Source organism: Tiliqua scincoides, chromosome 5 (genome assembly GCF_035046505.1).
Source record: "Tiliqua scincoides isolate rTilSci1 chromosome 5, rTilSci1.hap2, whole genome shotgun sequence".
NCBI classification, from domain to species: Eukaryota; Metazoa; Chordata; class Lepidosauria; order Squamata; family Scincidae; genus Tiliqua; species Tiliqua scincoides.
The window spans coordinates 68,799,714-68,819,387 of NC_089825.1; the positions used below are offsets into that span (position 1 = coordinate 68,799,714).

The 19,674-nt window shown below is 42.4% G+C and overlaps 1 protein-coding gene across 1 annotated transcript in view; it reads right to left on the bottom strand.

Moving 5' to 3' along the window:
- Nucleotides 1–19,674, bottom strand: part of TGFBR1 (transforming growth factor beta receptor 1) — a 36,253-nt gene that overhangs the window by 14,253 nt on the left and 2,326 nt on the right. The window lies entirely within an intron of this gene.

Here is a 19,674-nt window from a genome sequence, read left to right on the forward strand (position 1 = left end):
ATTTGACAGAACTGATTATATGTTGTAAACCATTTAAAATCTATTTTTGATATTAACATTGCTACTGTTGCTCTGACAAAAGGAAGCAGCAACACATTTTCAAATAAAAAATATATTTTACATACATACATTCAATTCTAACAAATTCAAACACATGGCTCTTGCATCTGAACTCCTCTCTAAATCTGTAATGGCTATTGAAAACCACCAGTCGGGTCTAATGATGTTTCAAAGTTAATGCTCACTATTAAACATGGAAATAATCAGTATTTATTCCCACTTATGTTTGAAAATAAGACATGTTTCATTATTGTGACATCACATACTAATTAGTCAGGTTCCAACATTCAAAATGCATTAATATCTGGTCCAGCAATACACATTATAGCTGCTATTATTACACAGTATATTTATCAAGTATTGATACTGTTATACAGTATACGTATAATGTCTTTGCTATGATGTGGTGCCAGGAAGCAATTACAGCCTCAATTAATTGCCTTTGATTTGATGGACACTTCATTCATACAAGGTTTTTCAAAAAGTGCCACAAATTTTCTATTGGGTTCAGGTCAGGGTTGTTTCCTGAAAGGTCAACAATGGAATGCCCTTTACTATGAACCACTGTTCGCCTACAGTGGGTCCTTTTTATTTGTGGATTCAGAACCCACAGGTTTGACTCACCAATGGCTGGAGGACCCACAGAGGACCTCCAGACATGACCAGAAATGCCTTCAAATTGCTTTAGGAGGTGTTCTGAGGTGCAGGGAGATCATGTGCAGTGATGCACTTCTGGCCTCTGAGAGGTATTTCTGGATTCTTCTGTGGCCTCCTCGCTCCTCAGAAGGTCTCCCAGAGGCCACTTTTGGTTTGCCAAGAAACTGGAAGTGCCTCTTAGAGAACTTCCATGGGAAAGCAGCCTGCAGCCTTCCTGTGACTCAGAAGGCATCTGAGAGGCACTTCTGGTTTCTTCTGCTGCTTCCTCATGCTTCAGAAGGTGTGTCATGGTTGCAGTATTCACAGTACAAGTTTTTTGGATTGCAGATATTTGAATTCTGTTTTTATTTTTAATGAATTCAGCATTAAATTCTCTTTCAATTGAAAGGAGCTGGAGTGCTACCTGAAGGCAATGGGGATCTGGATGAGTGCTAACAAGTTGAAATTAAATCCAGATAAGACAGAGGTTCTCCTGGTTCAGAAATCCTTGATGCAGATGCTGGAATATCATCCTGCACTGAATGGGGTTGCACTCATTAAGGGTTAAGAATGTCTGCTATAAAAAATCCCTTCAGTTTCTCAATACTTTTAAATGCCAATTCTCACATCAGGTTTCCCATTCAATTCCTTGTATCATTATAGCTCCCAGCCTCCTCCTATTTGATCTCCATCTCACATGAAGAGAATGGTCCCCATTTCAAATTTCTCTTCAGTCCTAAACTCACAGTGGACTCAGGCAAATGACTCTGTCCCTCTACCTGTAATTTAGGGTCTAATAAATAAAACATTTTATGGTGCTATGCCACCTAGAGATGTGAAGGTCCAGAAAAATGGAAAGTTTCAGAAAAACAATTTCTTTCTCTCTCCCCCCCCCCCCCAAGAATATTTTCAATTTTTCCAATGGAAAAAAAACTGGAGTGTTAGGAAAAAAATCTGATAAATTTTTTTTTCTTGGAATGAGTGAAACAATTATTCATGATAAAAGTTTTACTCACTCAAAATGCCAGAAACTATGTGGTATGAGGATTTTGCTGAAATAGAGAATGATAATTACTGTGCATACTATAGACAAAACACAACATTCAAAGCCAATATGCATTTCTGAACTCAGAAAGTGCCAGCTTCATCTGAGCAGCATACAGGATATTCATTGCTTGTAGATTGCTGCTTCCCTTCTTCTGGTGACCTACTTTGGTGAAGAGTCCTGTGTCTTGCTGTCCTTTGGATCTCGCCCCAGTTCACCTTTTTGCCTTGCCTTTCAAATAACTGATACAGGCACTCTGCTACAAGTCAGGAAACAAAGATCTTATTGCCCTGCTTTGCTGGGAGATAGAAGTCAGAAAGATGTGCAGAAAAAACTATGACTGTTTCTCTGAGGCTTTGGTAATCACAACAGTCTGAAAGTTTGGTGAGAACTGACCTTTAAGCAGTCCAAGAACTTGGACTTGGCAACCTTCAGTCTCGAAAGACTATGGCATCGCGTTCTGAAAGGTGGTTCTGGCACAGCGTCTAGTGTGGCTGAAAAGGCCGATTCGGGAGTGACAATCCCTTCCACACTGGGAGCAAGTGCAGTCTGTCCCTGGTCTGTCTCCCTGGCTATGGGCCTTCCTTCTTTGCCTCTTAGCCTCAGACTGCTGGCCAAGTATCTCTTCAAACTGGGAAAGGCCATGCTGCACAGCCTGCCTCCAAGCGGGCCGCTCAGAGGCCAGGGTTTCCCACTTGTTGAGGTCCACTCCTAAGGCCTTCAGATCCCTCTTGCAGATGTCCTTGTATCGCAGCTGTGGTCTACCTGTAGGGCGCTTTCCTTGCACGAGTTCTCCATAGAGGAGATCCTTTGGGATCCAGTCATCATCCATTCTCACGACATGACCGAGCCAACGCAGGCATCTCTGTTTTAGCAGTGCGTACATGCTAGGGATTCCAGCACGTTCCAGGACTGTGTTGTTTGGAACTTTGTCCTGCCAGGTGATGCCGAGAATGCATCGGAGGCAGCGCATGTGGAAAGCATTCAGTTTCCTCTCCTGTTGAGAGTGAAGAGTCCATGACTCGCTGCAGTACAGAAGTGTACTCAGGACGCAAGCTCTGTAGACCTGGATCTTGGTATGTTCTGTCAGCTTCTTGTTGGACCAGACTCTCTTTGTGAGTCTGGAAAACGTGGTAGCTGCTTTACCAATGCGTTTGTTTAGCTCGGTATCGAGAGAAAGAGTGTCGGAGATCGTTGAGCCAAGGTACACAAAGTCATGGACAACCTCCAGTTCATGTGCAGAGACTGTAATGCAGGGAAGTGAGTCCACATCCTGAACCATGACCTGTGTTTTCTTCAGGCTGATCGTCAGTCCAAAATCTTGGCAGGCCTTGCTAAAACGATCCATGAGCTGCTGGAGATCTTTGGCAGAGTGGGTAGTGACAGCTGCATCGTCGGCAAAGAGGAAGTCACGCAGACATTTCAGCTGGACTTTGTACTTTGCTCTCAGTCTGGAGAGGTTGAAGAGCTTTCCATCTGATCTGGTCCGCAGATAGATGCCTTCTGTTGCAGTTCCAAAGGCATGCTTCAGCAGAACAGCGAAGAAAATCCCAAACAAGGTTGGTGCAAGAACACAACCCTGCTTCACGCCACTTCGGATGTCAAAGGGGTCTGATGTGGTGCCATCGAAGACAACAGTGCCCTTCATGTCCTTGTGGAAGGATCTGATGATGCTCAGGAGCCTGGGTGGACATCCAATCTTGGGGAGAATCTTGGAGGCCATCCCTGCTGACCAGGTCGAAGGCCTTCGTGAGATCTATGAAGGCTATAAAGAGTGGCTGTCGTTGTTCCCTGCATTTCTCCTGCAGTTGTCTAAGGGAGAATACCATATCAGTGGTGGACCTGTTGGCTCGGAATCAGCACTGTGATTCTGGATAAACGCTCTCTGCAAGTACCTGGAGCCTCTTTAGTGCAACTCGGGCAAACAACTTTCCTATAATTCTAAGGAGAGAGATGTCACGGTAGTTGTTGCAGTCACCCCTGTCGCCCTTGTTCTTGTACAGTGTGATGATGTTTGCATCCCTCATGTCTTGAGGTACTCCACCTTCTCTCCTTGCAGAGACAGAGGATTTCATGCAGCTCAGTGAAGATGATCTCTTTGCAGCACTTTAAGATTTCAGCAGGGATGCTGTCTTTTCCAGGTGCCTTGCCAAAGGCAAGGGAGTCCAGGGCCACGTGAAATTCTTCTAGGGTTGGTTCACTGTCAAGCTCCTCCAGCACAGGCAGGCACTCAATGTTGTTCAGCGCTTCTTCGGTGACTACATTTTCTCTGGAGTATAGCTCAGAATAGTGCTGCACCCAGCATTCCATCTGCTGCGCCCGATCCTGGATGACCTCGCCTGCGGCAGACTTCAGAGGGGCAATTTTCTTCTGCGTTGGACCTAGGGCCTGCTTGATACCGTCATACATCCCCTTGATGTTGCCCGTGTCAGCTGCTATCTGTATCTGGGAGCAGAGCTGGAGCCAGTAGTTGTTAGCACATCTCCTGGCAATCTGCTGGACTTTGCTGCGAGCAGCTCGGAGGACCTGCAGGTTGCGCTCACTGGGACAGGCCTTGTATGCTGCTTCAGCTCTCCTCTTTTCCTCAATGACTGGTGTCAACTCCTCAGAGTGGGCTTCAAACCAGTCTGCCGTCTTGTTGGTCTTCTTGCCAAATATGGACAAGGCATTGTTGTAAACGGCATTCTTGAAATGTTCCCATCTGTTGGATGCGTTTGCATCGACTGGGCCTGGAAGAGATTCCTCAAGCGCTCGTGCAAATTCCTCCACTGTGGGTCCATTGAAGACCCACAGAAAGAAGGGGCAAATCTAGCTGTTCAGATTACCAACCAGTAAGAGTTTCAGTTTATTTTGAGTTACTGATAATTATATTCTTACAGTTCACATGTAGTTGTTACCAAAGAAACTGGTATGACGTAATTATTAATAAATATTTCTCTCTAGCATTTGGGGGGGACACACCAACCTTTGCTTTCAGCTTCCAAAGAAAACGAACTAAAATGAAGTACACAGTTCCATTTGATAATGGATTCTTGGGTTAAGATCTCATAAATACAAGAAACATTTCTCAATGTAGTTGCCCAATAAGTTTTACATAATTCATAATGCAATTGTACCACTGGTGTTTTCTGACCAAATCATTCTGTAACCTTAGCAGGGAGTTTGAGGGAAGACATTCACAGTTAATCTTATCAAGGAAGGCTCCAAAAATGTTTCACATGCTGCATCATCTCTAGTAGTGTTTATGTATGATATACTGTTAAATTGCTTCTCCCCCTCAGCAAAATACCTTATGGAAGTATTTCTACACTTCAAGTTCTTCTGGGGAAAAAACTGTCTTGTATAAATGCTGTTGAACGAATATGAATTTCCAAATGCTACCAGGAGCAAGCACATTGTTATAACTACTTGTAAGACATTTTGTAATTTCTTACAGACATTAAAAAAAAACCTTTCACAAGTGAAAAATCAGGTGAATGATCATGAAGTATCCTTCATTAACATTCTCCATCTAGAAGCCCTGTTTCTTTTGGTAACAGATGCATTAAAGTGTTGTCCAACTGGCACTATCAGGTAATAACAGTAAACTCCACGTATATCCAAAAAAAACCCTCAAGAATAACCATATTTGTAGAGAAGATGAAACCTAGAAAAAATTTACTAAGCTCCTGCAAGTACAATATATGCCTCTGGAACACAATTATCCATCACTGAAAACAAATACAGGCATGTCCCCATATCTGTGGGGATCCATTCCACAGACTACCCCCCCCCCCGTTGGATATAGGAGATGTTATAAGAGAAGCCCTATAGAACCCCCATTAACACAATTTCGGGCGCAATCCAGAGAAGCTCTTGGGCTGGCGCAAGTTCCTTGCGCCTCCTCAGGAGGAAGCCAGGCCAGCTCACATAGGTGCACCGGTCTGCGAAGGCTGACACAAGCCTCTGCACTGGGTTCCCCGCTGGGGTGGGCGGGGAGGAGGCGGGAGGCAAGAGGGAGGGCAGGCGGTGGGTAGCCCCGGGGGCATGCAGGGGTGGGTGGGTGGGTGGCAAGACTGGGATCCAGCACTTATGCAGGATCCCAACCCTCATTCCTGGGGAGTTCGGAGCAGCTTGAGGGCGCTCCACTCCCTTTGGACTTGTGCCACCTCAGGAGGTGGCACAAGTCTGAGGAGACCCATAGGGGCAAGGGCACCTTATCTGGAGGTAAGGGAAAAGTTTTCCCTTGCCTCTGGCTGAGCCACCATATGACCCTATCCTGCACTGAATATAGCACAAGCCTCTTAGCTTGCCCATTCCAGCATAGGGTAGGAATGCGTCCTCAGGAGGTGGCACAAGTCTGAGGAGACCCATAGGGGCAAGGGCACCTTATCTGGAGGTAAGGGAAAAGTTTTCCCTTGCCTCTGGCTGAGCCACCATATGACCCTATCCTGCACTGAATATAGCACAAGCCTCTTAGCTTGCCCATTCCAGCATAGGGTAGGAATGCGTCCTTAATGTGTTAAATAACACATTTATTTAAATGATTCTTATCAGTACTATATCTGTGGATCCAGTATGCACTGTTTCAATTATCCATGGATCTGGGGGGCACAGTTCCTCCTGTGCACACCCATTAATGTGATTTAAAGGCTTATCTTTGTGAAAATGCTCTTGGTAGGGTCACTGGAAGCCTACAGGCTTATAGCAATGATTAGGTTGCCTCCCATCAGCCTAAATGCTTCAAAAGATGCAACTGAGATAAAGAGCAAGCTGAAGTTATTCTACTTCCTGTTAACTTCTGTTAAACTGTGGCAAAAGAAATGTAAGAAGGTGATACAAGAGAGGCCAAGAGAGACTATGAGGGACACATGGCCAGCAACACTAAGGGGAATAATAAAAGCTTCTTCAAATATGTTAGAAGCAGGAAACCCGCCAGAGAAGCGGTTGGCCTTCTGAATGGTGAGGGAGAGATAAAAGCAGACTTGGAGATAGCAGAGAAATTAAATGAGTTCTTTGCATCTGTCTTCACAGCAGAAGACCTCGGCAGATACTGCTGCCTGAATGGCCCCTCCTGACCAAGGAATTAAGTCAGATAGAGGTTAAAAGAGAAGATGTTTCAGACCTCATTGATAAATTAAAGATCAATAAGTCACCGGGCCCTGACGGCATCCACCCAAGAGTTATTAAGGAATTGAAGAATGAAGGTGCTGATCTCTTGACTAAAACATGCAACTTGGCCCTCAAAACGGCCACGGTGCCAGAGGATTGGAGGATAGCAAATGTCACACCGATCTTTAAAAAGGGAAGGAGGGGGGACCCGGGAAACTATAGGCCAGTCAGCCTAACATCTATACCAGGTAAGATGGTGGAATGCCTCATCAAAGATAGAATCTCAAAACACATAGACAAACAAGCCTTGCTGAGAGAGAATCAGTATGGCTTCTGTAAGAGTAAGCCTTGCCTCACAAACCTTTTAGAATTCTTTGAAAAGATCAACAAGCATGTGGATGTGGGAGAACCCGTGAACATTATATATCTGAACTTTCAGAAGGCATTCAACACAGTCCCTCACCAAAGGCTACTGAGAAAACTCCACAGTCAGGGAATTAGAGGGCAGGCCCTCTCCTGGATTGGGAACTGGTTGAAGACCAGGAAACAGAGAGTGGGTGTCAATGGGCAATTTTCACAATGGAGGTGAAAAGCGGTGTGCCCCAAGGATCTGTCCTGGGACCGGTGCTCTTCAACCTCTTCATAAATGACCTGGAGACAGGGTTGAACAGTGAGGTGGTTAAGTTTGCAGACGACACCAAACTTTACCGAGTGGTAAAGACCAGAAGTGATTATGAGGAGCTCCTGAAGGATCTCTCCAAACTGTCAGAATGAGCAGCAAAATGGCAGATGCGTTTCAATGTAAGTAAATGTAAAGTCATGCACATTGGGCAAAAAATCAAAACTTCACGTATAGGCTATAATGGCTTCTGAGCTGTCTGTGACAGATCAGGAGAGAGATCTTGGAGTGGTGGTGAACAGGTCGATGAAAGTGTCGACCCAATGTGCGGCAGCAGTGAAGAAGGCCAATTCTATGCTTGGGATCATTAGAAAAGGTATTGAGAACAGCTAATATTATAATGCCGTTGTACAAATCGATGGTAAGGCCACACCTGGAGTATTGCGTCTAGTTCTCGTTGCCACATCTCAAAAAGGATATAGTGAAAAAGGTGCAAAAGAGAGCAACTAAAATGATTACTGGGCTGGGGCACCTTCTTTATGAGGAAAGGCTATAGCATTTGAGCCTCTTCAGCCTAGAAAAGAGATGCCTGAGGGGGGACATGATTGAGACATACAAAATTATGCACGGGAAGGATAGAGTGGATAGAGCGATGCTCTTTACAATATCACATAACACCAGGACCAAGGGATATCCACTAAAATTGAGTGTTGGGAGGGTAAGGACAGAGAAAAGAAATATTTCTTTACTCAGTGTGTGGTTGGTCTGTGGAACTCCTTGCCGCAGGATGTGGTGACGGCATCTGGCCTGGATGCCTTTAAAAGAGGATTGGACAAGTTTCTGGAGGAAAAATCCATTACAGGTTACAAGCCAAGATGTGTATGTGCAACCTCCTGATTTAGAAATGGGCTATGTCAGATGCAAGGGAGGGCACCAGGATGCAGGTCTCTTGTTATCTAGTGTGTTCCCTAGGGCATTTGGTGGGCCACTGATACAGGAAGCTGGACTAGATGGGCCTATGGCCTGATCCAGTGGGGCTGTTCTTATGTTCTCATGTTCTTCAGTCGCGTCCTTTAAAGCACTCAGGCTTCCTGAAGGCAGCCTAATTGTCGCTATAAGCCTGTAGACTTATAGTGACCCTAGCAAGAGCATTTTCACAAAGATAAGCCTTTAAATCACATTAATGGGTGTGCATGGGAGGAGGGGTGCCCCCGATCCATGGATAATTGAAACACCAGATACAGGATCCACAGATATGGCACTGATAAGAATAATTTAAATTAAGACCATAATATCACTAAGCATAGGTAAGTACTCCTACCTCCAGCAGAGCTTAGTCTTATCTGAATGTAAGGGAAAAACTGATAATTTTTATAGTTAGGCAACTTCAATCAGCCAATGCTGTGCTGGAGGTGGGAGCACTTACCTACACTAGGGGCTATGTTTGAGCTTTTGGCTAGAATACTCACTTCAGATTTTGGCTTATCAGTACAAGTACAGTCAGTACTGTACAAGGCGATACTATCAGTACAAGACGATCAGTCAGTACAAGGCGATACTATGCTTTGAGTTTTGGGATAGGGTAGTTAGATCTTTTTCACACATAGTTGGGACAAAGTGTCGGGAATTATTCATATTTTTTAAGATTGTAGCATTTCTCTCCTGATTCTGAAGAGATTCTGGAAATGCATTTCTGGTCACAGAAGCCTCAGTTCGAACATTAAACATCAGGTTTTGCTGGTTTGGTCAAGTAAGAAGCGCCACACATCATTGTGGCTTATTGCATTCTACATCAGAATGCACTGGTGCTAAAGACTCTGCTGACAATTCTGAAAGAAATGAGAAAGGTATTGACCATTAGAGCCACAGCCTTGAGTTCACACCTTCTTTAAAAGTTTTGTCAAGAAATGGTAACAGACTATCAAGTTCATCACTACTACACAGAAGTTTGCTGGCCTTCCAGGAAACATCTTGAAGCACTTGAACTTTGGACAGAACTTTCACTTTTTTTTAGAGAGAGAGAGAGAAAATGAAAGCCCACTCAGAAAAATCTGACACTGAGGTACATTCATGGCTATGTCAAAAGTATCCACCAAGTCAGTCAGATGAAGGAGGTAAGCCCTTCAAGGTCCAGCAGTCACTATTAAGAATGCTGCTGAAAAACTGAGCTCTTTGGCCAAGCTGCCATTCTAGAAGAGGAGATTGGAGGCAGACAACTATGCAACATTTGGAATCACTTCCACAAGTGGCAGGGGAGTGACAAAGCCTTGTCAATTTCTTTGCAGGAAGAAAACATGGGAAATAACTCATTTGAAGGATACTTCTGCTCAGATGAGTTTAACACTGAAAAATGCATTCGGAAGGCCTTTGGCCTGATCCAGCGGGGCTCTTCTTATGTTCTTATTAACATAAGCAGCATTAATGATGCAGAACACAGATGACCTCACTGACTTGAATACAAAGGAAATGATGCCACATGAAGAGGAGACCTGGGAAATTCTGGTGTTCCTCAACACAAGTCTATTCTTGTCTGATAAAGTGAGATGAGCGCTCCAATTCCACACCTTTGTGAGTCAGAGTTTTCAGCACATCTTGATAACAAAATGAAAAGTCAAAATCTATCGGATGTCAAAAATGATACACACACTGCCATGTCAAGGATAAGAATCCCAGCTTCTCATTAAAACAACCACCTTCTCATTGAAATTTACTTTTGAGCAGAACTGAGTTACATCCATATTGTAGCTGTTTTGCAAGTAGAGTACAAACCAAATCATGATGGAGTCAAAATTATATGATGTGTAGGTCACTTTGAATGACAGTGTCATAGATCTAGGAAGCAAAAGCCAGTTTCTCCTATGGGCTCTCACTAACCAGAATGGACATGGGTCAACCTTGCAAAACATTCATGTTGTACTTACACCTATGCACACCCTTCATATCAGCAGAGAAGACTGACTCTCTAAAACCCCAAATTGTTTTCAAACTAGCAGTCCACAGGTCAGATTGGATATGAATAATTTTATTTCTCTTTTGTCACAGTAGGTGACAAACATGCCACAACAGGTGTGGAATGACTCCACATGGGGACAATTCGCATTCTTGTTTCCCTCACCAACCAACAATAAATGTGTGGTTTCTGGTAGTCCTCTCCCGCAACCTTTTGCCAAAGTGCATTGTGATCTTCAGCTTCTAGTCTGGAGCTCAGGAACAGAGATTGTCCTTGCATCTGAGCAGAATTTGGGACATGCCAAACCTAAAAAACCTGATGTTTTGCTCACAGTTTTGGTGAGCTTCCTCACAGGTTTTTAGCTTCTTATTCCAATCTTTTTAGCTTTTAATCTCTAATTTTATTTCATGTTCAGTTTTAATCCTTATTTATTTTAGCTTCAAGTGCCTTTGGTTTTTAGTTTTCGGAGCTTTTAGCTTGGTTTTAGTTTTAGCTTTTTAGGTTGAGTTTTAGTTGTTGTTTTTAGGGGGCCCCCTTTTAGGATTGGTTTAGGCTTATTAGACAAAAGCTAGACCATGGTACCTAGCCCGAAAAACTGTTTAGTTCAGTATGGATTCCAGCTGTGAAAGCCTTAGCATGTTTATCACTGTAGCGTGTAGTTTTCCCCTCTCTTCTGCCCTTCTCAAGGTTCTGATATTTGTGCAGGTAAGGGCAGAAGCAATGCCATAAGTCCACTGTTCTTTTATGAAGGTGATCCGCAAAAGGACAAATTTCTTTTTTTAAAAAAAATTATTTTTAATTGACAAACACAGACATACAAACATATAATTTAGGAGTGCTAAGTACCACATTCCATTACTCATTAATCATACTATATCTCCTAATCTACTACTCATCTACTTCTACCTCTTATTAATTTATCCATTTATATATATGTATCCATATAATATATACTAAATTTCCCTAATGCCCTATACTATATTTTCTAAATTTTCACTTTCTAACATGGACTTACTTCAATTACTCATTAATATTAAAACAAAATAATCTAATTACCGAAATATAATGTATAAAACAATTCTTCCATCTACTTCTAACTCTTCTACTGATTTATATATTTCTTATATCAAATATAATAAATTCCTAATTCCCGATAATATATTTTCTAAATATTCACTTTCTATCATCTCAACTAATTCAATTACTCATTAATATCAAATAATAATGTAATTTCCAAACTATAATAAAACCAGCAATCTCTTGTAGTATGTTCCTTACCATTTTCCAATCTAATTCTCCAATCTGATTACTTTTTTTCCTTTAACATAGTAACCACCTATAAAACAATTCATCCACATGCTAACATTTTCCAGCTATTTTTTCTAATTCTTTCTAATTCATATGTATCAATTTCTTATGTATTTGTTTTTAAGTAGATTTAAACCAGTTATTAACTAAATAAAATCCTCCATTTACTTTAACCCTCAGGTTTCTTTTTCTTTCCATTTTTTCTCCTGTAATATCTTTAATTATTTATCTCTATAACAGAATCCAATAGGTTCACACTTTCTTGTATAAGGTATGTTCATTCTTCCAATTAACTGGGATATGTTTTCTTCTTCTTGTTCCAACAAATTTTGTATTTTGTGCACCCATATTGCTCTGTCCATCTTCTCTATCTTGATCTTCATCAACATCCCCTCTAGATCCTGTTGATTTTCCACTCTTCTAATTTCTGTATCCACTCTTCTGATGGTGATTTCATCCCTCACCATCATCTTTTCTGTTTTCTCATTCCTTTGTTTATCTTCTATTTGTTTCTTCACGTCTTCCAATTGCTCCTTGCACACATTTATCTGTTGAGAGAGAGTCTTTAAACTGGCTTGAAACTGCAAAGACTAACTCAGCTTCTGTCATTCCATCTCAAGCAATCTTTCCATATTTGTAAACATCATCTGAATCCAAAAATTTGGAACAGGATCCATAGTGCAATTTCTCTCTAATCCACAAGATGTCCACTGCGTATTATTCTCCTTGCTTGCACCACAGCACTGCTCTATCAGCCAGAAATTCCTTGCATACCTTACATACCTCTTGCAGATAACAGTTCAATGTGGTTAATGGAGAGAGACAAGTAAAAAAAACAGTCTCAAAAAAACCCAAAACTCTTTCAAGTTTAATGAGAGTTAATGTCCAAAAATAATTCTGGATTTTAGTCCACACGCCAAGTTGTAATTATAATTATAGTCCACCACCGATTTATTCCATTACAAAATAAAAAGCACTTTCAACATCCTTATAAAGTTCTCATTAACACCTCCCATGTATCCAGTGCTTTTCATCACTCAATCAGTCAATCAGAACCGGGGACAACATTGACACGTACTTACCTTGAATTTCAACATAAACTTTACAGTTCACACTTTTTTCCTTCATATGATATCTTAGCACGGAGCCAGCAGCTTAATTGCAGATCACTGCACCTCCCTTATTACTGTCTCAAACGGTTAGGTTTTTCTGAGAAGAAAGCCCCTCCCCCCCGTCGGGCTTTTAATCTAGCCAGATACCTTGCACCAAAGAAAATCTTGTCTCTCCTGACGAAGATCTTCAGGTCCTCTTCAGACCTGCAGTATTGGGGGAAAACAAACTATCTCACAGGAGCTCCTGGAGACATGTCTGTTTGTCCACTGTTGGCTCCTCCTCCTCCCACAAAAGGACAAATTCCTTGGGTAGTGTCTGAAGACAGACTAAGCACCACTGAAACCAATGGGATTTAAATTAGTCACAACTAACTTGTCTCACTGATTTGAATGGCGCACAACCAGAATACAACTTCCTGAATGTTCCTCAGTTTGGATACAACTCCCTGAATGTTACTCAGTTTCATTCTGTGGGAGTCTTATCAGAAAGAAACTTTTGTTTTGGGCAAAAGACGAGACAGAAGAGAAGCAAAAGAAAAACAAGATGTGACAGAGAATTCCTTTATCACAGCAAATAATATTGGTAATCATAAAAATTCTTACTTTATGTTTGGAAGGGATCCCTCAAAGGTGGAATAATAATATTCTGTAGGATGGAACTACAGTCACCAAACCAATATTTCAGGAAGTAAACAAAGTTCACTTTTCACTCCACATTGTCTATATTGTATCTAGACCAGCGGTTTTCAACTTTTTTCAACTCATGGATGGCACACTAGAAAGATACTAAAATTTTCAAGACACACCATCAGTTTTTTGACAATTGACAAGGCACACCACACTGCCAGCCAGGGGCCCACATCCCCCAGTGGCTTCCCCCACATCCCCTAGAAGGCTAATATATATGACCTTATCCCGAACTCCTGCAGCACATCTGCAAACCATTCACAGCACACCAACGTGCCGTGGCACAGTGATTGAAAATTGCTAATCTAGACAACGAAGTTGTCCTCTCCTCAATAATTTACAACCATTTGTGGATTGCTTCCAAAGTAGTAAGACTCAGAGCTTATATGCATCCTTGTGATTTTTTGCATGGAAGCACCCCAAAGCCACTGCCAAATTTCAACTCATAACCTCACAGAGAACTGCTCTGAAAACGTCATCATCTACCATATATACTCGCATATAAGTCAATCTCGCCTATAGATCAAGTTTTGAGTCCAAAAATCATGGAATTTGCTATGACCTGTAGATTAGTGAAAGGATTTATGAAATTTTTTGAATTAGATAATTTTGTCTGATTTTACACGAGGCCAGATCCTGGAAAAGCTGGTTGCCATTCTCATACATCAAATGAGTTACCAGTAATTGTTACCTAAGAACTCTACAGTTGAATTTACTGAAGAGTAGTAAAAAGTGACATCATAAGGTACACACACTATTACAAATTGGCACTTAACACCCATAGTGCCACCACTATGGATGCTAAGTGCTAGTTTGTAATAGTGCATCTGTGTTAAATGAAGACTAGAATTTAAAAACTTAATGAATGAAAATGTACTTATGATTACACCTTTTTGACCTTAGTTGTGTGTTTGAAGGTTCCTTGAAACTGTTGCAAACACACAACTTTTAAAATGTTGCACAAATGTAACTGGGGTAAGAAATGGGTGTTAACCCATTAATACTGCGACCAAGCTTTTACGGGTTGATTTTTAGGCTTAAATTTTTTGACTTATATGTGAGTAGATACAATAGTTCTTCTGGCTGCTCCCATGGCACTTTAAGTCTAAGACTTAAGACACTATAGTCTAAAAGTGGGTTTTGTATGATCTTGCATAAAACTTGCATATTGACAGAATGCAAAAAACACAGATCCAAAAGTACTATCTCCAATATAGTAACTGGAGAGAAATACAAGGCTCAATGCATAGATCAAGTTCTTTGAAGGTACAGGTTCAGCAAACTATAAACAAATACTATAAGGTCTGAATGAAAAAATGAGGATCAGTGGGATGCTGAACCCTTGATGCAAGTTCTCACAGCACACCGCAGTAGCCCAAAATAATGAAGCTGAGAGCAACAAAATAAAACTAGAATGCGTGAAAATAATGGGTGTAAGACGTAAACATTAAAACAACAATGCAAATACTTGAGGGTCTATGCCAGGGGTACCCAAACCCCGGCCCTGGGGCCACTTGCGGCCCTCAAGGACTCCCAATCCGGCCCGCAGGGGGCCCCAGTCTCCAATAAGCCTCTTGCCCTCCGGAGACTTGTTGGAGCCCACGCTGGCCTGACACAACTGCTCTCAGCATGATGGCCAACCTCTTGTGTGAGCTGTGGGACAAGGGCTCCCTCCACTGCTTGCTGTTTACATCTGTGATGCAGCAGCGGCAGAGAAGGAAAGGCCAGTTTTGCTTTGGGCAAGGCCTTTTACAGGCCTTGAGTTATTGCAAGACCTTCATTCATTCATATAAGTTCCATCTCTAATATACTCATTTATGTAAATTTATTCAAATTTGACATGTAAATTAATTATTTTTTCCCCAGCCCCCAACACAGTGTCAGAGAGATGATGTGGCCCTCCTGCCAAAAAGTTTGGACACCCCTGGTCTATGCCATGAGTAGTCTGTTGTACATCACTAAAAATTTCAAAATACATACTGGATCCATAGTTTTCATGCTGAGGAGATAGACCATGAGTATAAAATTCTACTAAAATGATACATTTTGAGTCTGCATCTCACCGTTATGAGAAATCTATGCACCAAACATCGAGTTTTGACACACTGCAGGGACATAAAGTGAAGGACCCATTATTATGCAGTGAGTAGACACGAACACAAACTATGATTAAACACTTCAGGGTTTGTGTTTGCAAAAGAGAAAGATACATAGCTAAACATAGGAAACTGCCTTTATGATGACAGATCATTTGCCTATTTTGATGAGTACTATCCACATTGATTAGAAGCAGCACTCCACAATTTCAGACAGAGTTTTTTCCTAGTCCTACCTGGAGAGGCCAAGGATTCAACTGGGAATCTTCTGAATGGAAAGCATGTGTTTCCATTCAGTGCTCCATATCACTGAGATATGACACCTACTCAGGGTTATAGCCACAGTGTATGCAGTAGGTGTATGCTTTCCTAGCACACAGCTTTGTTCAATGCAGGGAAAATTGGCTTTTTAATTTGTGACACAACCGTCTCTATTTAAAGCGGTTTATAGCGGGGTATATTTATAGCGGGGTATATAGCGGGGTATATTAAAGCGGTATATTTAAAGCGGGGAAAATTGGCTTTTTAATTTGTGACACAACCGTCTCTATTTAAAGAAGAAACATTAACATTTGAATGTTTGAAGAAACATAGAAACATTTGTTTTAAAAATAGGAACAATTCTAGTTTTGAAAAAGAAAATCCATGGCACTTGGAGCTCCTTTGAAAAGTACAGTAGTGCTCCAAACTCCACCCTCCAGATTTGCTCACTCAATATTTCCCCTGGCTCAGGATGGATTTCTCATTATCATAATCATGTTCATGCTGCGATCTTGTAAACACGCACCCTGCCATTATGGTAGTGAGTAGAGCAGGATAATACCTTTAAAAACAGGTAACTTAAAAGAGTTCTTTGAAAAAGAAATCTACCTTAAGTTACACATCACTCTTTAGAGCAGTGGTTCCCAACCTTTAGGAGACTGTGAACCACTGAAGCAAAAATTGGAATTGTCATAGACCACATGCAACCCCCCCACCCCCACAAAATACACCCCCACAAAATATATTTTAAATTTGTAATACAGGCAACCCTCATTATCCAAGGGGGTTCCATTTCTGAAACCCCCGTGGATAAGGAAAACTGCAGGTATTTGAAACCTGCAGTTTTTGCTCCCCTGAACCTGTTTGGAGCTAAACTCTGGCCAGTCCAGAGGCTCTTCTGAAGCTGGCAGAGGCCTCAGGCACATGGCCTCCGTGGGCTTCAGAAGAGCCTCTGGAGGGGAGAGCATAGCTCCTGTCACCTCTGGAGGCTCCAAGTTGGCCTGCACCATGGGTTTGGGAACTCACAGAAGAAGACATCCATGGGTACCAAACCTGTGGAGAATGTGGGCTGCCTGTAATTAGAAAAGATTAGAGATTTATTGTTAATAGAGAAGATTTGTGGTTTACTGCTTTTGCTGCCAGCTGCAGTTCTCCGCCCTCTCTGGTCGTCCATGGGGAACTGTTTGCTCAGAGTCACTGGAAGTGAACAGAAGTGTTTCCCCACCCCCCTGAGACCTTGCAGATCACCTGAGGTCCCCAGACCAGGAGTTGGGAACCAGTGCTTTAGAGCTTCCTGCTGTATTCACAGTCATATTGGCTAAGAAAGTGGATTTTTTTTCCCTTATGAGCATTTAAGGAAGGTAAAGGATGAAAATAATACACCTGTAAGAATAGCTTCCCCACACCACACCTCTGCTCCACACTGATGCAGATACCTCCCTGCAAGTATGCACATATGTATATTGCCAGATAACCCCCTCTTCCCCAAATAACCTTGATGTAGGCAGAAAGAGCAGTCAACTGTAACTAGTCTCTTTCCAGGGATGGAAAACTGAAAGTTGGCTCTTTTCATTCGCGTTTTTTCCATCTGTGGATCTGACTAACCGAGGATTGCCACCATGAACAAGAAGGGTCCTGCTGATTCTTTAAATTTAAATAAGTGTCCCTCTAAATCACGGTTTAAAAAGTGCTCTTCTTACCACTGTAGAGTGGCAGGCAAGCAATCTCCGGTGACTAGAACAGGTTGCGACTCCTTCCCGTGGCCCTTGGTTGCCCCAGAATGCAATGTGGAAGCATTTAATCACTGTTGCATTCTTCACTGCACCAGTGCCAAGGGAGATGGTTGCTTGCCCTGGTGCAACCCGAAAATAGCCATTCTAATTGCAGGAGACTGCCTGCCTGCCACTCTACAATGTTAAGAAAAGCAGTTTTAAAACCACGATTTAAAGGGACACTATTTTTAAAATGGATTTGACTATCTATGGTTTTTGGCATCCACAGGTTCTAGGAATGGAACCCCCAAGGATGCCGTAGGCTGACCTGTACTTCCTTTTCACCCTCAAGAAATGGTGGGAGGAGGAGAAAAGAACCCAAGAGAAGAAGAGAAAGGCTGTGTGCACTCTAATTAACTAGGCACCCAACATTCAGGCTACAACTTCAAGCCCCCCAGAGCTGCACCATTTGCTTTATTTACACAACATTACACAAGTTTGTGTAGGTTCTAAGGAACTCACTGATTACCCATTCATGTAATTGGTCCAGCCCAGGTCCACTGCCATGACTTAAGCAGCCAGTTCAGTTATAACTTCTCCAGCCTGTGCTGTGCCACAAGCAATGGTGCCTGGCTCAGTGCACATACTATGCCCCAACACTTCACCCTTCCACTGCCACCTTTCTACTCCTCCTGTTCCTGTAATTTAGAAGAGTTAGAGCAGCGATTTCCAACCTTTTTCATCTCACAGCACACTGACAAGGCACTAAAATTGTCAAGGCACATCATCAGTTTTTTGACCGTTGACAAGGTACACCATGCTGCTAGTAAGGGGCTCAAATCCCCCAATTGCTCTACTTATAAATTACCCTTCCCAAAATCCCATGGTACATCTGTGGACCATCAGTGGCACACCAACATGCCATGGCCCAATGCTTGAAAATAGCTGAGTTAGAGGAAGAAGTGGAAGAGAAAATGAGTAAGATAGATTAAAAGTGGTGGCCTAGAGCAGTGGTTTTCACACATTTAGCATTGGGACCCACTTTTTAGAAAAAGAATCTTGTTGGGACCCACCAGAAGTTATGTCATGACTGGAAGTGACATCATTGGGCAGGGAAATTTTTAACAATCCTAGGCTGCAATCCTACCTACACTTACCCAGGAGTAAGTCCTATTTACTATCATTGTTAAAAGCATATACACAGTAGTCTGTTAAAAGTACAGGTCTGTAAAATTTCCCCAAATGCAGTCACATGCTATGGTATCATCAAGTCTAATAAATTAAAAATAAATTTTGAAATGAATGGGGACCCACCTGAAATTGGTTCACAACCCACCTAGTGGGTCCCACAGTTTGAGAAACACTGGCCTAGAGGCCTAGACAGGAGCCCTACTCATCTTCTTAATAAACTTCTGCTTTTTTTCAAGACTGTGGGAGTGGGAAGAGGAGGTGGTAATGGAGCAGCAGCTGCTGTGATTGGTGTGACATGAGGTTTGGCAAGGTAGAATGCCACAGAGCATCTCCTGTCAGAGCCAATCTGACACCCAAGTTGACTGCTCCAGCCACAGCGCCACCTAGAAATGTGGCTGCTCCACCTAGCAAGGAAAGTCAATTGTGGCCCAGTCCTTCCTTTAAGAAGGATCCCCCATGTGACAATTTGTGCCTCAGCTACACGTTTTTGCATCACTACACAGCATTAGATTCATGATTGTTTAATTCACTCAATCACCATGCATGTGCACTATGATTAAATGATTGGGCCCAAACCTGGGCTTGACGCGCTGGCTTACCGCTGGCACACAGTCGCAAATGTGCCATAAGGCACGTTTTCAGTGTAGCCGCAGCCACGTGAGCACAGGATTGGGCTGCCCGGACCAAATCCTAACCAACTTTCCAGCACTGACTTAACTTCGAAAAGGGCATGTGCTGCATCCTGCAGTTGGGTGGCAATCACAAAAGCCTCCTCAAGATAAGGGTTTGTTTGTTCCCTTACCTCTGACCTACATTGACCTTACCTTGGTGCTGGAAAGTTGGTTAGGATTGCGCCCTAAGGATATTTGCATATAAAAATAATCAGGATCCAGATTTGTGTATCAT